Here is a 15,178-nt window from a genome sequence, read left to right on the forward strand (position 1 = left end):
AGCAATCAGGGTTAACATAAAAGGCAATGTGTTAAGTATTTCTGCAAGACTTCAAACAGTAAAACAGTTAAAACACCACACAAAAATATACCACATTGTGTAGAAAAAAGAGCTTATTACTAAACAAAACAGGGCAAAAATGACAAAAATTCAATAAGTAGATCTTGATAGATTACTTTTACAAGAATAAACTGCAAAATAGTGCTTAGAAACAAGAAGCACAAATGGGGGTATCTGGTCACATTGGGTCAGGACAAAGTCAAAAGGACCAACTACAGGGACCCTGTTGGATCTGCTGCTCAAAAGTACCTTATTTCTGGTTGCATTGATGTTAAAGATGGAGGGAGCAGGCTGAAGTGATGCATCTGCGTTGATTCCCACAGTGAAGGCAATCAGTTGATCCTTCCCACGCAGTTGTGAAGATAATTTGCTTTTCTCTGTGCAGTGATGCATTGCGTCAGAGATGCAGCAGTTCCGAAGGGGAGGTGCCAAGGTCAATCCACACTGCGGAGGTGATGAGTCAACTCCAATCCATGTAATAGGGCCAATGCACCAGTTAGGATCCATGCAACAAGGAAAATGCACCAGTTCTGATCTGCACAAAGGCTGAGATACATTGGTTCTGACTGGAACAGCACTTTATACCCTCTTCCAAGGGCCAAGGACTGGATTGGCACCACATGGCAAGGCAAGACTCACAGATAGAAAAATCCAAGTATGTGTTCAAAAGGAAGGTTTGGGCCTATCAAGAGGGCTAAATTGGCAGGTTGGCATTGCAGTTTAAAACTATACACAGGCTCTGCAATGGCCGGGCTGACACAGGTTTGAAGTACTATTGAAGTGGACGTCGCAATCAGCGCTGCAGACCCACTAGTAGTGCACTTTACTAGGAAGTCAATTAAATATGGCATTTATGGACAAGCCAATGTTAGTGTTTTAAGCAGAGAGCAAAGGCATTTTAGCACTTATTAGCGGTGGTAAAGTACCCAGCGACCTAAAGCTATCAAAAATTAGGTCGGGCAAAACAGGAGATCGGAAGGCAAAAAAGTAAGGGGACACCATGCCAAGGATGCCAGATCTAACATTTACTGTTTGAAGTGTCACACAAATAATTTACACATTGCCTCTAACTTAAGTCTGACTACTCTGTGCCACGCTACGAGGGGGTTGAGCACAGACTCATTTGTGGTTGCTTGTGTCTTTACCCTGACAAGGATTGTGGTTTCTGTTGAGTAGGGTTTCATCCCACTCAACCTGCAACCCCAGTTCTTATACCAACCAACTTTTATTATGTAGTCAATTATTAGTATACCCAGACCAGAGTGACTTTATGCCTGGGCAGCCCCCAGGTCACAATGTAAGATGTCTCCATTTCAGTGGTGGCTGCAACTGAACGGGGTGGTGGGACTGGTAGGATGGGAGTAGAAGAAAAAAAGAAAACACTTACCTTCTTGGAAAGGTGCATTCGTCTCCCCTTTGGTCTAGTCCTCTTCCTGGCAGCACATAGGCTCCCAGCCAATCATGATGCTGCTGTCACCAGCATGACAGCACCATCAGGATTGGTCTGAGTGGCCTGCTTTGGTGCTCAGATTGGGAGTTGGAGCCTGTGCATGTTCTCCACTCAGCTGTGCAATACAGCCAGGTAGAGAACATGCAAAGTGCACATGTCTGTTTGGCCAGCCCAGCACAGCCAGCCAGCCAAACAGACATGAGCACTTTATAGTGCACATACCCCTCCTCCGACCCCTCCAGCCCAGCCCCATCTCCCTTACTCCTAGGAAATATAAAATTATAATAACATAGCATTATTATAATATTATTTTTCCGTTTACAAAAATACAGCAGGCTGACACTCCTCTGCCATAGCGAAGGAGCCCCCTTGCTCCATAATACTATTACCCCCCTATAACTAACTAAAGGGTCCACTGGATCTTTAGGCTGCAGACTTGGAGTAAACCATATTGTTAGAAATTAGGTCTGTGGTTGACGGTCAGGTTACCCCCTGTCCAACCAAGGACCCTCACTCTAGGCAGGGTAAGTCACACACAATCCAAATTATCCTATGCGCACCCTCTGGTAGCTTGGCACTGAGCAGGCAACATAGAAGGCAATGTTTAAAGTATTTGTGCAATAAATCATACAATAACACAGTATAGCACCATAAAAATACACCACACAGTGTTTAGAAAAAATCTATCACATTTATATGATAAGATGCAGGTCAAAACAATTAAAATGAAATAAGTATATGTTGAGATATCATTGTAAAAGTGCTATAAAGTGTCTTAAGTCTTTAAAAAAGCAATAAATGTCTCTTTCAAGAACAAAGTACCTGGTTCTCGTGCAAAATCTCCACAAAGAACCGCAGAGGAGGAGATGCGTGAAAACAATGGGGTGTGCGTCGATTTGCGGGGCTCCACACAACGATACATCATTTCATTTTCATGCAGGGACGGCTGTGCATCGATTTCCGGCACTTGGTCATGGATCCTCTTTGGGTTGCGGGGTTTTCGGATGCCCTGGGGACGATGCATGGATTTTCTGCGCTGGCAGGTCGAAGTCACAGGAGCTGCATCGATTCGGTGGGCGTTGCATCAAAATTTCTACTTCACGGCAGGCGCTGCGTCAATTCCTCTCTGGAAGTCAGGCTGCATCGTTCTGGCTCGGCTGTGCGTCGATCCAGTGGGCCGTGCGTCAGATTTCCGGTCGCTACTCTGGTGCTGTGTCTATCTTCTCGTTGCAAAGTAGGGCTGCATTGTTTCGGTTCGGCGTGCAGTGAATTTTTCACCACGGTGCAGGCTGTTAGTTGTTTCTGGGAGGCTGTGCATCGTATTTAACCACACAAGGAGTCCTTCTTGTAGAGCTGAAGTCTTTTTGGTCCTGAGACTTCAGGGAACAGGAGGCAAGCCCTTGGAGAGCACTTCTCACCACAGCCAGAGAGCAGCAAGGCAGCAGGGCAACAACAAGGCAGCAGTCCTTCACAGAAAGCAGACAGGTGAGTACTTTGAGCTGCCAGGCAGGTCTTCTTGACAGGATGCAGGTTCTGGTTCAGGTTCCCTTCTCCAGGAAGTGTCTGAGTTGGTAGCGGAAGAGGCCCTTTTTAAATAACCAAATGTGCCTTTGAAGTGGGGGAGACTTCAAAGAGTGGCTTAGAAGTGCACAAGGTCCCCTTTCAGTTCAATCCTGTCTGCAAGACTACCAGTAAGGGATGTGGCAGTACTTTGTGTGAGGGCAGGCTACTGCCATTTGACATTCAAGTGTCAGGCCCTCCACTCTTCCAGCCCAGGAAGACACATTCAAAATGCAGAAGTATGCAAGTGATGCTGAGTATCCTGTGTTTGGGGTGTGTCTGAGTGATTGCACAAGGGAGCTGTCAACTAAACCCAGCCAGATGTGAATTGTAAGGCACGGAAGGATTTAAGTGCAGAGAAATGTTCACTTTTTAAAAGTGGCATTTCTAAAATAGTAATATCAAATCCAACTTCATCAGTAAGCAGGATTTTGTATCACCATTCTGGCCATACTAAATATGACCTTTCAGATCAGCAGCTACCTTTTAAACAATACATGAGGGCAGCCCCAATGTTAGCCTATGAAGGGAGCAGGCTTCACAGCAGTGTGAAAACAAATTTAGGAGTTTTACACTACCAGTATATGTCCTGCCTTTTGCCTACACAGCACCCTGCCCTATGGGTTACCTAGGGCATACCTTAGGGGTGATTTATATGTAGAAAAAGGGGATTTTTAGGCTTGGCAAGTACTTTTAAATGCCAAGTCGAATTGGCAGTGAAACTGCACACACAGGCCTTGCAATGGCAGGCCTGAGACAAGGTTAAGGAGCTACTTAAGTGGATGGCACAATCAGTGCTGCAGGCCCACTGGTAGCATTTAATCTACAGGCCCTGGGCACATATAGTGCACTTTACTATGGGCTTACAAAAAATATATTTTATATATATATGTATTGGTGCATACCAACAAACACAGGGAACATCAACATCCCAATTAAACAAACCCTCCCTGGCCCCCCTTTTCTTGTATCAGTCTCCATCTCGATTTCGATTAGAGTCAAAGACAGTGTGTTACAATGTTCTGCTGACTGTGGCCTTCATCGCTGCCGGGATCATCAAATGATGTGGCTTGCCCTCTTGTATCAGTGGTTGGGTCTTTAAGGCAATCCAACAGGTGGTCCCACTGCAGTGCTGATTCTACTGACCCAGCCCTCTTCGTTGCTCCCTGGTGCAGAGTCCGCCCTTCTGCCTCAGCCCATTTTATTAGTGTGTCCTGCCACCTTTGTATATGCGGACCCCCTGGGTCTTTCCAATGCACCGTGAGCTCCCTTTTGGCCAGGACCAATGCCAGGTCAATATATTTAGTCGTAATTCTCTGTGCACCGGAGCGAGGAAATCCACCCAGTAGGGCCACCAGTAGGAAAGACTGAAGTCTCCTGTCTGTTACTGCATTTATGCTTTGTAGTACTCTGTCGCAGTATTGCTTCAGCTTCACGCAGCTCCAGAGCATATGCACCAGATCTGCGTTGGGCTCAGAGCACTGGGGGCATCCACTGTTCATAGTGTTGAACATCTTAGCTATCTTGGAAGGAGTGGTGTATGCTCTGTGAAATACGTATAGATCGTTCAGTTTGAAACAAGCATTTCTAGATACTGTGTGTATATGCGCTGTAATTTTCTCCATTGAGGCTCGTCTATGGGCGTCCCAATGTCCTCTTGCCAGAGTGCTCGTAGCTGATCAAGAGGGAGTAGAGTGTCCTTATGCAATGTTTTGTAAAGGGTAGATACAACTTTTTTATCTTCTTCTATTGTACAGATAGCCTGACACCCCGTATGAGTGGGAGGTTCACTTAATCCCTGTATCCAGTGTTGTTGTATAAGCGCTGTAATTGATCTGTGTGTAAGGAACAAACCTGGGGAGACATCAAATTGCTCCATCAGTGCATCAAAAGTCAACAGTTACCCGTTACAGAACAGGTCCCCTATTGTAGAGATGTTGTATGCAGCAAGCTTTAAAACGCCTGTTAAAGCATGCCCACCCGGAAGTGTATTTAGGCAGCACAATGGCATGTCGGTGTGTATGGGGAATCGGTTCTTGAACGCTGTAAACTGCACAACCAACTGCTGCGCAGTACATGTAAGTCTGATGAATTTACCACACGTTGCCCTCTGGGGTTCAATGATGTCCCCAGGAGGGTTTTGACGAAGTGCTCTGTGTGGTATCCCATGGTCATGTCTGACTGCGCTGTATGTAATGCCTTCGCCAAACAACTGTAGCTGGCATGCCAGAAAGTATATCTCAACATCCGGTGCTGCCATCCCCCCCCCAACTGTGGGTCATTGGAGTTTATGTAAGGCCAACCCATGTCTTCCTGTCCCCCAAATAAAACTAGTTAGAATGGAGTCGACATCTCGAAACAACAGACAAAGAACGAGTAGAGGCAGTGTTACGAAGTAGTACATTAATCTAGGTAGAGCTATCATTTTTACTAGTGCCATTCTTCCTGCCACCGATAGGGGTAACGTCTTACAGAACTGGACATCTGTCCGTAACTTCTGGATCGCTCTATTCACATTTCCCTCCAAGAGGTCCTCGGGTTTGTGATAAATGTTTACACCCAGATAACGGAAAGTGGAAGAGGTCCAAGGCCCCATGTGTTCCTCACCCTAGGTGTCGCTTCCTGTAGTGGAAAAATGTGAGACTTCTGCCAGTTAGTCCTGATAAATCTCCAAACTTCTCCACTAGGGCCATTGCTCCCTGCAGTTCTTTGTCTGCATCATCTAGAAAAAGTATCATATCATCTTCATATAATGTGATTTGATGCGACTGACCCCCAATACTTAGACACTTATAGTAACTGCCAGTTCTTGCTGCCTGCGCTAGTGGTTCCATCACAATGCCAAATAATAGAGGCGACAGAGGACAGCCTTGTCTGGTGCCCCTGCCGACCTCGTATGACCTCGAGATTATGCGGCCCGTGCGAAAGCGGACAGTGGGTGTTGTATATAACAGCTTCGTCCACTTAATAAATCCCCGTCCCAGGCCCATCTGCGTCATTATAAGCTCCAGATAATCCCATTGAAGACTGTCAAATGCTTTCTCAATGTCCACTGCTATAATCGATGCGGTTCGTAGGTTTGGGGATTGAGACTGTATTATTTTAGTCAGTCGCATGATGTTAAGGGCAGTGCTACAATGCGGGATGAACCCTGTCTGATCTAAATGAATCAGCGTTTGCATATGAGGCAGTAGTCTCGTGGCTAGGATCCGGTTGAGTATTTTATAATCCATGATGAGCATGGATAATGGACAGTACGAGCACACATCAGTGGCAGGATGTCCTGGTGTCCATACTGGTATTACTATAGCTTTGTTTGCAGACTTAGGTAGTACTCCAGTTTGCAGTGCCTCTGAGTAGAGTGCACTGAGTTGCGGAGCTAAGAGGTCTATAGAGGCACTGTAAAACTCTACAGTTAGTCTATCTGCGCCTGGTACCTGTCCTCTAGCCATCGCCCCCACTTCTCTGGCTATGTCTGTGGGGGATATTTGTTCCTCCAGCACTCGCTGAGACGCCTCCTCCAATTCAGGAAGTCGAAGGCCCTCCAAACACTGCAATTGAGCTGGGTTTAAGGCCTCTTGTGGGGGGCATATAGTAATAGGTAATAATTAGTAAATCTAGTGTTGATATCCCCTTGCCCGTAGAGTTGCCTTCCTGTTGGGTCCTCAAACTCCATCACCAGAGAATGTTGTCTCGGATGGGCTGAGAGCCAGGCCAGTAATGCCCCTGCCCTGTCTCCCTCCCTGTGTTTTCTGGAGATATGCTTTTTATAATTAAAACATCGCAGTTTTTCAGTTGCCAATTCAACTTTTTCCCTAGTTTCAGTAATAAGAGGGGATAACTCCGGAGCCCCGGGTCTCTTACGTTCTAGTTCTCTAAGTTCTTCCTCGTACTTTCCAATATCCCCCTCTAATGATCTCCTGACCCCCACTACACCAGCCATGCACTGACCTCTGATAACTGTTTTAAATGCCTCCCATTCTAGAGTGCGTTAGGAAACAGTGCCCTGGTTAAGTTCAAAGTATTCTCTAATTGTGTCCTTGATGGATTGTTGGAAGGCGCTATCTTCCAGTGATTCTACTCTAAGTCGCCAATCCGGTAATTGGGGACGATCCCTTTTCCAGGCCTACATAAGCAGGAGGATGATATGGTCAGATACCGTGCAGCATAGACACTCTCCTTTTATTGCTGTCATGTAAAGGCAAGTAAAAGGAGTAATCTCGCTCCCATGGGTGAAGGTGTCTCCAGCAGTCCGTGAGGTCCCAATATTGTTGTCAGTTAGTGAAAATCTTAGCCATCCCATGAGTGGGATAGTGCTGTGGGGGGGATGGGATCTATCCAACTCCGTATCTGCGATACAATTAAAATCGCCGCCTATTATGGTTCCCTGAGTGAGGTGCGATCCTAGCGCGTGAGACAGGGTGTTTAGGAAGGTGCCTTGGTCCTGATTAGGTGCATAAATTCCTCCCAGTAAAATATCCCTACCCTCCAATCTCCCGGACACCAGGACATAGCGGCCCTCCTTGTCTATAACTACAGTCATTTTTTGGAACGGAACTCCGGGTCGTATACACACCAGGACCGCTCTTGCGTAAGCTGAGTGGGCTGTGGCGTAGACCTGACCACGCCATCGTTTAGCTATAATCTTAGCCTCCTTATCTGTTAAGTGTGTTTCCTGGATGATTGCTATATGCACTCCACGTCTCTTGAGTTGACTATAGACTCTATATCTTTTATTCATGCTATTCAATCCCCTAACATTCCAGGTAAGGAATTTGTAAGCTAGAGGGATATCCATAGTCTGTGTGTAAGTATGGTATATCCAACTCCCCCCCCCCACGGGTGACCAAAATGTGCAAGTCAGTGAAGATATTCCTACCTGTAGTAATAAATGAGATGGAGCTGATACTACTAGTGGTGACCGAACAACGAGAAACCAAACAAATTCCCCAATACCCCAACTCTCTCTCCACAGGACCGGTATCAGAACTATACCTGTCCAAACCTTCATTAACAGTTTTAACATTGTAGTTCGGGGCAAAGTGTGAACGACCAAGAGCAGGTCCCGCGGCCCCCCTCCCATCACTTAGTTGTATAGGGTTGACCGTTATTACCCGGCCCCAGCAAGGAAAGTTCAGGTGCAATGTTGTCGTTGAACGAGTGGAGGGACTGTCTTGCTAGGTTTTATAGTGTTTATACGGATTCCTATTAATCAGGGATGCAGAAGTATGATTCATCCAGTGCCATTCGGTGTGGGCTGATGGGCGAATTCAATCCCTTCTTCCAAGAAGAGTTGGTGCTGATGGTGAAGGATGGTGTTTTTCATAGGATGTCATCTGAGGTCCCTGGGGTTACTTTCGACAGGTTGTCTGAGGCGTCGTGGGACGAGCAGGAAGCGCTACCAAACGTAGATTCTTGATAGAAAGATTCTCAGAGGGGTGCGAGGAGCCTGGTCCCCCCGCTTAAAGATGCTGCGGTGTTTACTGCATCATGCATTTCCTGTAATGCTTGGCTGCGTTGCGGTGCTGCAGTTGTCAGCAGTTTTTCCTTTTTCCTTCATGCCCTGGTGTGCATCTGTGTAGTGCCTTCCAGTTCCTCCCTTGAAGCAGGGCCAAGTGATTCCAGCCATTCCCGCACCTGTTGCGGCGTAGTGAAGAAAAGTGTGTTGTTTTGGTGATTTTCAGCTTAGCCGCGAATAGCATGGCAATACAGATGCCTCGTTCTCTTAATTTCTGCTTGATCTCGGCAAAAGAAGCCCTTTCCTATCATTATCCGCTGATCCCCCCTTTTTAGTTTCCCCTTTCAATCTCGCCTGTGTCAGTATAAAATCTCTGTCCTTGAAATGAAGCCGTTTAGCCAAGATCGGACGTGATCTCGCTCCCGGAGGCTGGGGCCTTTCCGGCACCCTGTGTGTCTATTCGATTGCAGAATATTGCGATAGGCCCTCTGGGGCCACTTCGTTGGGTATCCATTGTTCCAGATATGTTTCCATATTAGGCACTTCCTGTTCAGCTTTTTCTGGGAAACCAACCAGTCTTAGATTACTTCCTCGCGCTCTGTTTTCAGCGTCTTCCGCCCGCGCCTTGAGAGTTTTAATTTGTGATGTTAACTTGACAGGTTTTTAGTTAGCTTCTGACAGTTTAGGGCAAGTTGTTCCAGGGATTTGTCATTTGTAACCCCTCTGTCTGTTAGACGATGATGGTCATCCCTAAGTAGGGTCAGATCCACAGAGAGTGTTTCAATTTTAAGTTCTAAAGCATCTCAGGATGCCTGTAACACCTTCAATATGGTATCTAGAGTGGTCTCTTGGTGCAAGGCCCTGTTCAGTTCACCGTCATCTCAGGCCATCTGGGGTTCTCCTGTCGCTCCACCACCCGGGCATCTCTTTTTTTTGGCATACCCAGTGCTGTGACCGGTTCTGTCTTCCTCAGGGCGGGCTCCTCTCCCCGAATTAGCCCAGGTGTCTTTGTGGGTGTGTACGTCTAAAGCCATGCTACCCAGGACTGCACCTCTCCGCTTAGTGGTTAGACAAGCACAGCGCGAGTCCGTCAGCCAAAGCAACTGTTTTCAAGGTGTTGGGTGGGTCCCGCTATTTCCCGTCCTCTCGGGCGAGGCACCAGCGGCCTGGTACTTTCCACAGGTGCGATGAGAGTGTTCTAGATAAGGGTCACAAAGTTGTAATTAACTGGTAATCTCTCTGTACAGGCCCAGCACCAGCATTCGCAAGGTAGTGCCCTTGGGAGCTGTCACAACATCTTCTGTGCGAGTGTTCAAGAGTTATGAAGCTCTGGCGTGCCTTTCTCCCCACCAGCGCCTCCATCAGTCACTCACCCCTGGTGCTGGATTTCCCCAGTGGCGCGGACGAGAGGGCAATCACCTCTCCGCTTCCGATCAGTCCCAGCTTGTCAGCCCCTCTTGTCGGCAGTTCCTTGTCGCGCACCAGTAGCATGGCTACCCGCCCCCGGGTCACAGCTCCGCTGTGAAGGGTTTCACTCTTTACCTTCGGACCGCTGCCATTTTGTCGAGTGGTTGCTCGCCTCGGATTGCGCGTTCATCCGTTCAAAAGCAGTGTCAAATCTCTCGTAACCATTTGCATTGCTCACTAGGCCTAATCCATCCTCCCTGCCTGGGGTTTTTGTAGGCTGGGGATACAGGATGAATAACAGATAATAGGAGGCCGCCGGGAGCTCCGCTTTACGCGTGCTGCTCCATCGGCCTCAAGCCACGCCCCTTACTAGGGACTTATAAGTAAATTAAATAGCCCTATTGGGTATGATCCAATGTTACCATGTTTAAAGGGAGAGAGCATATGCACATTAGCACTGGTTAGCAGTGGTAAAATGTGCAGAGTTTTAAAACCAAAAAAACAGTATCTAAAAAGTGGAGAGAGGCAGGCAAAACATTAGGGGTGACCACCCTAAGGTTGTCAGATCTAACACATATAATTTTTCAACCAGAATTATTAGTACACTTAACTGACAGTACAATTAAGGGTTAACAGAATTTTGTCAGACCTCTTCCTAATCAGAAGAGGGACCCAATATGATCACCCTCTTTATCTGCCATTACTTACTGTAATTGCTGAGCTTTTCACATGGCTCCAAAGAATCAGCATAACCATCCATGGCACCCCTATTTAAGTTGCCAATAGATGTCAGGCCAAGGGGCTGTGCTATTACTGGTCTTTGTTCATTGGTGTACTTGACCTCAGTGAATTGGACCAAGTAACTCCTCTATCTGATTAAAGGTAACCCAGGGCCCTGGAAAAGGTACCTTGAGCTATTTCTGTAATCTGAGGGCTTCCGATATTTAGGAGTATTTAGAACAATGTTGGTTCTTTGATGATAGGTGGAAAATATCCTCCCACTGATAGACTCCTTCCAGTGAGACTTGAAGCACTGCTCTCTGGTCCTCTTATCAATTATGGGCTATGTTGCCCTCATAAAAATGGTCTCCTTACCCAAGCTCCTCTGTGCAGCGTAATACTACTCCTTGCAAGTTCCTTGATCCTTCTTTTGAGGAATAGTTACTTTGCAACTTCATGTGGGGGAGGTACACTTGATGCTTCAAGACCCATATAGAGGTTTAAGGATGATGGACCTCACATCCTATTTGTGAGAAAACAGGGCTGATTGCAGAGGCCCCATAACTTTTTGCCCCCATTTTCCTCTTTTTGCTGGTGTTTTCCTGACTTTGATGGTGCCCTGGGTACTGCTAACCAGTCCCAGGGCCTGTGCTCTGTGTAAAATGGATCTGCAAATTAGGCTAATTATAATTGGCTAAGTTAACCTACCTATAAGTCCCTAGTATATGGTAGGGCATGTAGGTTTAGGGACCACAGCATAGGTGGTGCACACCTAGGTGCACTGCTGAGGTGCCCAGTGTCATTTTAAAAGCAAGCCTGCCTTGCTGTCTGCTTTTAAATTAAAGTTATATGCAAATTCGACTTTGGAATTAAAGGTACTTCCAAAGTCTTAAACTACCTTATTTTTACATATAAGTCACCCCTAAGGTGTGCCCTATGTGCCCCTAGGGCTGGGTGCCATGTAACTATAAGCAGGGACTTTATAAAAATAGATTTATAAGCCCTGGTGAGGTAAAAACAGCCAAATTTGTTTTTCCCTCATGGAAGTAAATGGCCTTCATAGGCTAAAATGGGCAGACTTTATTTTAAATTTTAAAGTCTCCTTAAATGTTACATACCAAGAATTTGGTATCAAATTAATTGTTGTAATAAATCCCACAACTTCCAGTTGTTGGATTTAATATAACTTGTTCAGGTAAAAAGTTTAGACTTTACCTAAAAAGTTGCCAATTTCAGCTCTGCATTGTTTTTGCTGCTGTGCTCTGATTGGCCAGCCTGCAGCAGCTTCTGCCAGGCTACCTTGATGAGGTGTGAAGTGGCCTGACTTCACACAAAGGAATGTGCTTGGGGGAGGGAATCTCCCCTCAGCAGATGGTGAGGCAGGAAGGGGGAGGGCTGCCAAACTGGTCTTCAAAGGCAGAGAAGGACATTTGGAGCACCCAGCAACACCCCCACATCCTGCAACCCCAGACAATTAGGTGCCCCCTTGATTAGATTAGGAGAGGGCAGGAGAGGGGTGTGTTTATGATTTTTAGCCACACCAGTGGGTGGGCTCAGCTAGATGTAACCTCCAAAAATCAGATTCATCCATGTTGGATTTTTAGAGACTGTTGCCTTCTGGGATGGATTTTTGCCACACTTCCCAGTAAGTGGTCATCACAGGGGGACGACCCTGTCCCTGATTGGAGAACCAGGGCCCCCCTGCTTTTCACCCAGGAGCAAGGATAAAACTGGCAGACCTGCACCCACGCCTCAGATCCCCTCCAGAATTCAACAAGAAAGGAACTAAAGAAGAAGAAGGACTGCCCTGCTGGACCCCTGGCCTGCACCTGGAACCTGCACTCAGAAGGACTGCACCAGCTGCACACTTGGGCTTCACCACAAGAAGGACTTTGCCTGGCTTCAAGTGGTTCAAGGAGGGACTCCCTGTTTGCTACAGGTGAAAAATTGCTAACCAGAGTACCCTGCACCAACTCCTGAAGAAAGCGACCAGCTGACCACTGCCCAGTGGCCAAAAAGGAGTTTGCGCCAGGTGCATTCTGGGAGTTGAAGTCCGCACCCTCCAAGGACCATCACAGAACTTCTGGACCCTTGGGGTGAGCTGTGGACCCCAAAAGAACCTTAAAAGAACATCTGGGTGAAGCCCCAGAAGTTTGGAAAAGATTTGAGAATTTTTGGAAAAAAGCTCCAGAGAGGGACCGACCCGCCGTGGAAATTCTAGCCGGCTTGCCTCAACCGCGACCCAGCCTGACTTCGTGGTTTGTCCCGGTAAAGAAAAACATCCAAAAAAGAGACTAAGTCCGAACGTAAAAAGTTGACCGGGACCTCCCAGCCATCGTATCCGAGAAGGGCTCCATGGACGTCGGATCAAGATCCAGGTTTACCCCGGTCGAAGGATTTTCATCTCGAAAAAACGACTAAGTCCGAAGGTAAAAGTCTCCACCGAGGAAACCCACATCGCGTATCCGGACAAGGGCTCCAGGAGGTCGGATTCAACTGCCAGGTTCGTCCCGGTGAAGAAAAACTTCAAAATAAAGACTAAGTCAGAAGGTAACTTTTTAACCGAGGCCTCCCGCGACCTGTAGCCGAGCAGGGCTCCATCGCGGTCGGCCTGAAAGTTTGACTTTGCCCCGGTCGAGGTGCAACCAGATGACCCGATTGGCGCTTTTTGTTTCTAAGCGCTAGAAAAGTAATAATTCTTTAAAAATTCATATCTCCGGTTCCCCTGAACCGATTTTAATCGTTTTTGTGTCATTTTAAAGATAAAAATATAAACTATTTTTATAAATTGGTTTTGGATTTTTAAACTGTTTCCTGTGTTTTATTTAATTACTGTTTTGTGATATTTGAATGCTTTACACACTGTCTCCTAAGTTAAGCCTTGACGCTCGTTGCCAAGCTACCAAGGGTTGAGCTGGGATTAATTTACTGAGACCTAACTGTACCTATGTGGAGGTTAGTGGCTTGTTGCTAGGTGTAGGTACCTACCTGCCCTACCAATAACCCATTTTCCTACATAATTGGAAGCAGCGACGGGATCCTGTACTTGTGTTCAATATCACTTTACAGTTTTAGGTAAAACAAATTAAAAATCCTTTAAATTGTCCTAGTGCAAAAATTGTTTTTAATTTTTAATTTGGATTAATTTCAATTATTGAATTTTTGTAATTTTTCTAAATTCTTGTTTCCAATTTTTGCAAAAAGTTTTTGTTGACACAAAACTAGGGAACGATGGAGCTTGATCTGGCTAGCCTACCCACACTGACAGTAGTCCAGCTTAGGGGGTTGTGTATTGAAAGAGGGTTGCCTGCAACCATTGATCTCAGGAAGCAAATCCTGATCACATCCCTGACAGCATGGGCTGAGGCCCAAGAGGTAGAGTCAGAAGAAGCTCCAGAGGAGGGAGAAAGAAGGGAGGATGCAAGCTCTAACCACTCAGGGGAGGGAAGGCATCTGACCCTAAGTGAGGATGAGGAAGAACGGTCCTCAGTAAATACAGTCACTAGGGGCAGACCCAAAGCTAGTGGTGGGAAGGGGGTCCTTTCAGGAGGAGAGAACCCATCCATCAGAGAAAGAGAGCTGGAGGCCCAGCTAGCATACATAGCTTTGGAAGCAGAGAAGCTGGCCCTAGAAAAGAAAAAGTGGGCATACAAAGAGAAAAGAGATGGAAGCAACGATAAAGAAGCTGAGGTGTCCATGGGTGGGGGAGTTTGCCCCAGATTACCCAAAGGGGTGGTTCCTGCCTATGTAGAGGGGGATGACATAGATAAGTGGCTGGGGGCCTTTGAGAGGGCACTCCAAATGAGAAGGGTTAGGCCTCAATACTGGGGTTCCCTTTTGTGGGAGTTGGACCCCAACTCAGGGAGGGATAGGCTTCTGACCTTAAGGGGGGAGAAGGCAGATTCATACCCTAGTATGAAGAGGTGCTTAGCCAAGAAGTTTGGTCTGACCCCAGAGCAATATAGAATGAAGTTCAGGGACACCCAGAAGGTCAGTACCCAGTCTTGGGTTGACTTTGTGGACATTTCACTAAAGGCACTAGAGGGCTGGATTATTGGTAACAAAGTAGATACTTATGAGGGGTTATACAATCTGATCATGAGAGAGCACATCTTGACCAATTGTACCCAAGAAAGGTTACGCCAGCATCTAGTGGACTCTAAGCAGACCAACCCTAGAGAGCTAGGGGAGGCAGCTGATGAGTGGTTGAGAACCAGGGTGGTTGTCAAGTCCCAGGGGGGAGACTCCAAGGAGGGGGGGACAGGTCCCCAAAAACCTAAGGAGGGAGGTGGTAAGCCCACCACAGAGACTCCCTCTGTACCCCAGAACCCTAAGAAGGAGGAGAGTAAATCCCACTCCCACTCTGACAAGCAGAGACAGGGAGACCCAGGGTTAAAAAAACTCTTGGACAGTAGGGCTTGCTTTGACTGTCAGCAGACAGGTCACTTCAGAGGAGATGCAGCCTGTCCAAGGAAGGTGGTTAGCACTGGGCTGTCCAGTGTAGCCATAGAGGAGGATTCCTC

This window comes from Pleurodeles waltl, chromosome 1_2 (genome assembly GCF_031143425.1).
Source record: "Pleurodeles waltl isolate 20211129_DDA chromosome 1_2, aPleWal1.hap1.20221129, whole genome shotgun sequence".
Taxonomy (NCBI): domain Eukaryota; kingdom Metazoa; phylum Chordata; class Amphibia; order Caudata; family Salamandridae; genus Pleurodeles; species Pleurodeles waltl.